Genomic DNA, 6000 nt, shown 5'->3' on the forward strand with positions numbered 1-6000 from the left:
AGTCAAGGACAGGGTGTGATCTGTCTATGAAGAAGTTATCTGTACAGTGGGCTGTGCTCTGGTCATATGCAAATAAGCAATGTTATGGCATAGCCACAGGACTGCCCAAGAGATTCATTATAGGCCGGTGATTGTCTTATATCTCAGATCAAAGGGACAGCCTATATTTATTTATTGGAAAAGAACTCATCTATGGACAACAAAGAACAGCACTAGTCTATTAATTGAACTGTGTTTTGATTCCTGTTTTAGATGATGTAGAGTTTCCTTGTTATGTTACCCTTGATGTCAGGGTCTGTCAGATATAGTACAATACTAGAAAGAACATAAATAATTATATGGTCATTTTATAGGTAATTATAGGTATTAATGAGCCATGGTAACTACTTATTTTTTTTCTATTTATACATGGGATTGCATTTATATAAAGCATTTATCTCTCCCTTTCCTTTCTTTCAATCTTCCCTACAAACCCCTTTATTCTTTTTCAAATCCATGATTTATTTTTCGTTACTTTTTGTGTTTTTTGTTACAGGGTTTCTCTATAACTTTGGAGACTGTCCTCCATTAGATCTTGTAGACCAGGCTGGCTGGAAACTCACAGAGATGCGCCTGCCTCTGCCTCCCAAGTGCTGGGATTAAAGGTGTGTGCCTCCACCACCCAGCTACAATATTATTTTATGGATGTAGATATTGTGGATATGTTAACATCCATAAATACAAACTGATAAATCCATTTAATTTTACTTGTATGTATGTTTTTAGGGCTGATCATTTGGCCATGGGAAATCAATTGGTGTGGTCTTTCTTTGGGAGTAGTACCTCTACTTCTGCAAGCATTACTCTCTATCTTTAATTCTTTGTGGAGAACTAGGGTCTCATGGACTTTCCATATTCAGTTTGGCATGTTCTTGGTGTCTTCTCTGTTCAGTTCCTATTTGGTTAATAATGTTGGTGATACCTTACATGTATTTCTCCTGAAGTTACCAAGAGGCAAAATCTCAAAGCAGATTCTGTGATCTTATGGCTCTCACAATCTCTTCACCAGCATTTACAGAAATGTTTCCTGATCCTTGGGTATTGGAGTGCTGTGTTGATGTATCCACTGAGCTCCACAACTTGAAATGCAGTTTCTTGCTCATAATGATTCTCAAGAAAGTTTTGGAATATATCTTGAAGATGTTATTTGTCAGGAAGACCAGAATCTCTTATATTTAAAACATCCTTTTTGGTAATCAATGTAATTTTACTTATTTATGACCACTCAACTATACAGAAATTACTTATATCAAGAGTATCCAAGGTCATGGAGTTTCTTCCTTTCCATTTGTGCATATAAATTTCCTTCCTAGATTCAGGAATTGTATCTAGGATTATATCGATACTGAATGTTCCTCTAAGTTTTCCTATTTTTTAACTGACTCCTCTTAACAAGGGTTACTGTCTTTAAAAATACGAGTTTCTCTCAGAATTGTCATTCATTGTCCTTGAATGTACAATGGTTCCTTAACTTAGAAATACTGTGAGCACCAAATCTTTCAGATAATGATTTGATATGTCTCTTAGTTTAGTTTTATTGCAGAGTGATATCAGCTGTTTGTTAAAAGAAGCATATAAGACAGTGAAGCTTGAAGCCACTCAAGGAGATTTAGAATCATAATGTGATTCAGAGTATGTATATATCAATGAAATAATGGCCTTAGTGTAAGTTTTTATGGGGATAGTAGGGTTTTACAAGCACTGACAACCATTCTGTAAGTGATAGAAATCAGGCATGGTTAAAATGAGATCCATTCAGTACCGGATAATCATGACAGACAGATCAAGAGATGTGTTAGAAAGAATAGGAACGTGGAAATATTAAGAAAATGATTAACCTGAAAATCAATGACAAACATGACCCTAAATTATGTGGTAATAATATTTTCTTTGAGGGAGTCATCAGAAAGACCACAAAAGAGATTAAAAAGAATGTATTATGCTTCAATTCTGTACACTAATACTGGAAGAAGTATTAAATATATGATGCTTTGAAATATGATATTTTATTTTTTCCATTGAACCACTGTATATAGGAGCTTATCCAGGTATGTAAATGTATGTATGTATGTTTTTTTCTCCATACTCTGAAATTCAAAACTAGATTATATAATATAACATTGTAGTATCAGGGTGCAGGCCACATCCTGCTACCTGGTTAGCTTATACCCGAAATCAGCTTTTATTTGATATTAGTTAACCACGATGGATGCCACTCTGTAGTATGAGGGGAGTGAGCCACATCCCGATGCCCAGGTAGCTTATATCCAAAATAACCACATAAAAATTGTATTAATTTAATTAGTGTTTGGCCCATTATTTTTAGCCTCTTATTCGTCAACTCTCAAATCTTGATCTAACCAATTTTTAATAATCTGTGTAGCACCATGAGGTCGAGGTCGTGGCTTTCAAGGAAAGATTCTAACCTATGTCCATCTCAGGCTGGAAGGCTGGAGTTTCATGGCATTGCCACATTTTTCTTCTTCCCATCATTCTGTTCTGTCTACTTCACCCAACTAAGGGATGTCCTTTCAAAACATCAAGACAGTCTTTTTTTTTTTTTTTTTTTTTGGTTTTTCGAGACAGGGTTTCTCTGTAGTTTTGGAGCCTATCCTGGAACTAGCTCTTGTAGACCAGGCTGGTCTCGAACTCAAGACAGTCTTTTTTTTTTTTAACCAATGAAAGAAGCACAAATACAGAAGATTCTCCTACACCATAACATCTCCATCTACTCCTTAGGTAGTAGAATGAAGTCCATTTGTCATAATTTGAACATTTGACAGCTTTCTTATTTTAATGCATATTTGTTAGGCAAACTCATTCCCATAGTTCATCATATTCTAAAAAAATGCATTAAGATACTATATTAATATTCAACAATCTAAAAAGTGATTGAGAATTCTGCTTTCATTATGTAGACATTTCCCTAGAGACACATAGATCCTCTGATGGAGGACTCTTCTGTGTAACATAAGGGCCTGCTTATTGGGGATTTTGTTCTGCCCAGTTCCCTAAGTGTTGTGGGAACTGGTGGTTGCATTTCTGCCACCCTGCTCCTGGCTGCCTGGCTAGCTCATGCCCCAAAATAACAACACACAAACTGTATTCTTTTAAACACTGCTTGGACTAGCCTATTTCTAATAATGTGTGTAGCACCCCAAGGTGCGCTTATCAGGAAGATTATAGCCTACGTCCATCCTGGGTTGGAGCTTCATCGTGTCTACCCTGGAGAAGAGTGGCTTCGCGTCTGAGCTCACTTCCTCTTCCTCCCAGCATTCTGTTCTGTTTACTCCGCCTATCTAAATTCTTCTCTATCAGATGGGCCAAGGCAGTTTCTTTATTAGTTAACCAATGACTTTCCTCCATCACCTAAGCCATTTAGTCCCTAAGAAAATTACACAGAGGTATCCATAAGTTATAAACTTATTGGCCCATTAGCTCAGGCTTCTTATTAACTCTTATAAATTATATAGCCTATTATTCTGGTCTATGTTAGCCACATGTCTTGGTTCCTTTTTCAGCAGTGCAGGTCACATCTTTTTTCTTCAGTGTCTGGACAAGACTGGTGAGGAATGGGCTACCTCCTTCCCAGAATTCTCCTGTTCTCATTGACCTACCTCTACTTCTGTCTGGATATCCCACCTATACTTCCTGTTGGGCTACTGGCCAATCAGTATTTATATAAAATATAATTTACAGAATACAGATCATTTTCTACACCACTTCCCCCTCTTTTTTTAAACAAAGGAAAATATCCATAGTCCATTTTTTGGGAATCTTGGCATACTGTTTTAGGCTACTTCCTGCTGATTGGGGCACTGATAATCTTATGGGGACCTAAAGAAAATTTAGTATTATGATCAAGTACTGACTGGAATATCCTGTGAGTCCTGATCATCTGAGGCAGCATTCTTGAACCTGTTCTGAATGTAGAGCTCAGAAATCTGGGCCATCTGTTCCTACCAGAGATTTCTCAGGTGGTCTTCCTTGATTAAATCTGATTTTCTTAACTCAGAATGAATCCACAGCCTCTCATTTCCTGTGAAAACAAAAGCAAATTCTCTTCTCCACAGTAACATATATTTTGACATCAATTTTGAAGTCAAGGTATTTTCAAAATACCTATCTTGGATTAGTATACCAGCACTTATAACCAAATATCTTTTAGCAGCTGATGCTCCTTTCTCAGCATTCAAACAATTCAAAGAGAGCATGATAACATATAGTATCCAGACTTTCTGTGTATTTTCCATTTTTATATGGCTTTACTTTAACCTCTATTTTTTATTTTTACTTTTAAATCTTGAGACTGACTCTGAAGTACTAGGATTAAAGATGTATGCCACCACACCTTGAACTCACAGAGGACTGTCTGCATCTGTCTTCAAAGCATTGGGATTAAAGACTTGTGCCACCATGCCTTGAACTTATAGAGGTATGCCTGCCTCTGTCTACCAAGTGTTGAGATTAAAGGTGTGTACCACCACACCGAAATACTCTCTTTTTTATTGTAAGGACTTTAACCTTTAGTTTGCATATATTTTTAACATAATGTAAAACATTTAGAGGTTTTCTTCAACTTAGAATTTTTCTTTTCTTATATAGCTCTCTTTTTCTGACCGCATGAGTCTTGATTTGCTAAACAATATGGAGAATATTAAAACTGTGGGTTTGACGGCTGGATCCATCCCATTCCTTAGCTATCTGAGATTTCAGCCTCATGGTGGAGGTATTGGCTGTAGCCAGGTTTATTGCCACAACTATATAGTGTTTCAAGTTTCCTGTCAATAAAGCAGCTGCAGCAACATGCTCACAACCCACACTTAAATGCTCTGTAGTCAGACTGCCTGCCTGAAAAAGTCAGAGTTTGCCTTGGCAGGATGGCCCAGAAAGCTAGCATTATAAAACAGCATGGCTTTTTTCCAGCTATGGCTAAAAACCAAAAACATGCTGGCAGCTTTTATCAGCACCATTTAAGTGTTTTGTGGAAGGACCTCTTAAAGAGATGCAAGGTTTTGCAGCTAATGCTAAGTCAGGAAGCCTCTCTTAAATGAGAGTGTTTGCCTCTAGCAAGAAGACCCCCCAGACAAATTTATGCTATCAATAAGCCATGCTTTACTCAATTCTTTTCTCTTTAGAATTACTTCCCAAGCTAATTTGCAATATGTGGATGCATTTGTCCACATGTTGGTGCCATTTGTAACACAAGGGCCTGGTTGTTGGGGATTCTGTCCTACCACCAGGTCCCTCAGCTGTCTAGCCTCAAGGAAAACCACACAGAGGTCTCCATAAGTTAAAAACTGATTGACCCATTAGCTCAGGCTTTTTATTAACTCTTAATAACTTACATAGCCCATTATTCTGGTCTATGTTAATCACATAGCTCAGTACCTTTTTCAGCGGGGCAAGTCACATCTTTCTTATTTGGTGTCTGAACAGGACTGGTGAGGAATGGGCTTCCTACTTTCCAGAATTCTCCTGTTCTCATTGACCGCCTCTACATCCTATCATCTTGTCCCACCTATACTTCCTGCCTGGCTACTGTCCATTCAGCATTTATTTAAAATATATTTGACAGAATACAGAACTTTGTCCCACACCACTTCTGGGACAGAAGCTGTTCATTCTTCATAATTTGGAATTGCAAATTTGTACAGTTGTAGCTGAATAATGAAAATCCAGAGACAAAAAGGGCAAGCTTTACTTATTAAAAATAAATAAAATATCACTATATACAGTCACTTTGCAAATCAATGACATGTTTTATCATAAAATTTGCAATCAATCTACTTCAAGACCCAGTGATACAACCATTGGGCATATGCCCAAAGGATTCCTAATCATACTATAAGGATACTTGCTCAACTATGTTCATAGCAATTTTATTTGTAGTAGCCAGAACATGTATACAACCTAGATGTCCCTCAACTGAAGAATGGATAAATAAAATATTGTACATTT

Source organism: Chionomys nivalis, chromosome 1 (assembly GCF_950005125.1).
Source record: "Chionomys nivalis chromosome 1, mChiNiv1.1, whole genome shotgun sequence".
NCBI classification, from domain to species: domain Eukaryota; kingdom Metazoa; phylum Chordata; class Mammalia; order Rodentia; family Cricetidae; genus Chionomys; species Chionomys nivalis.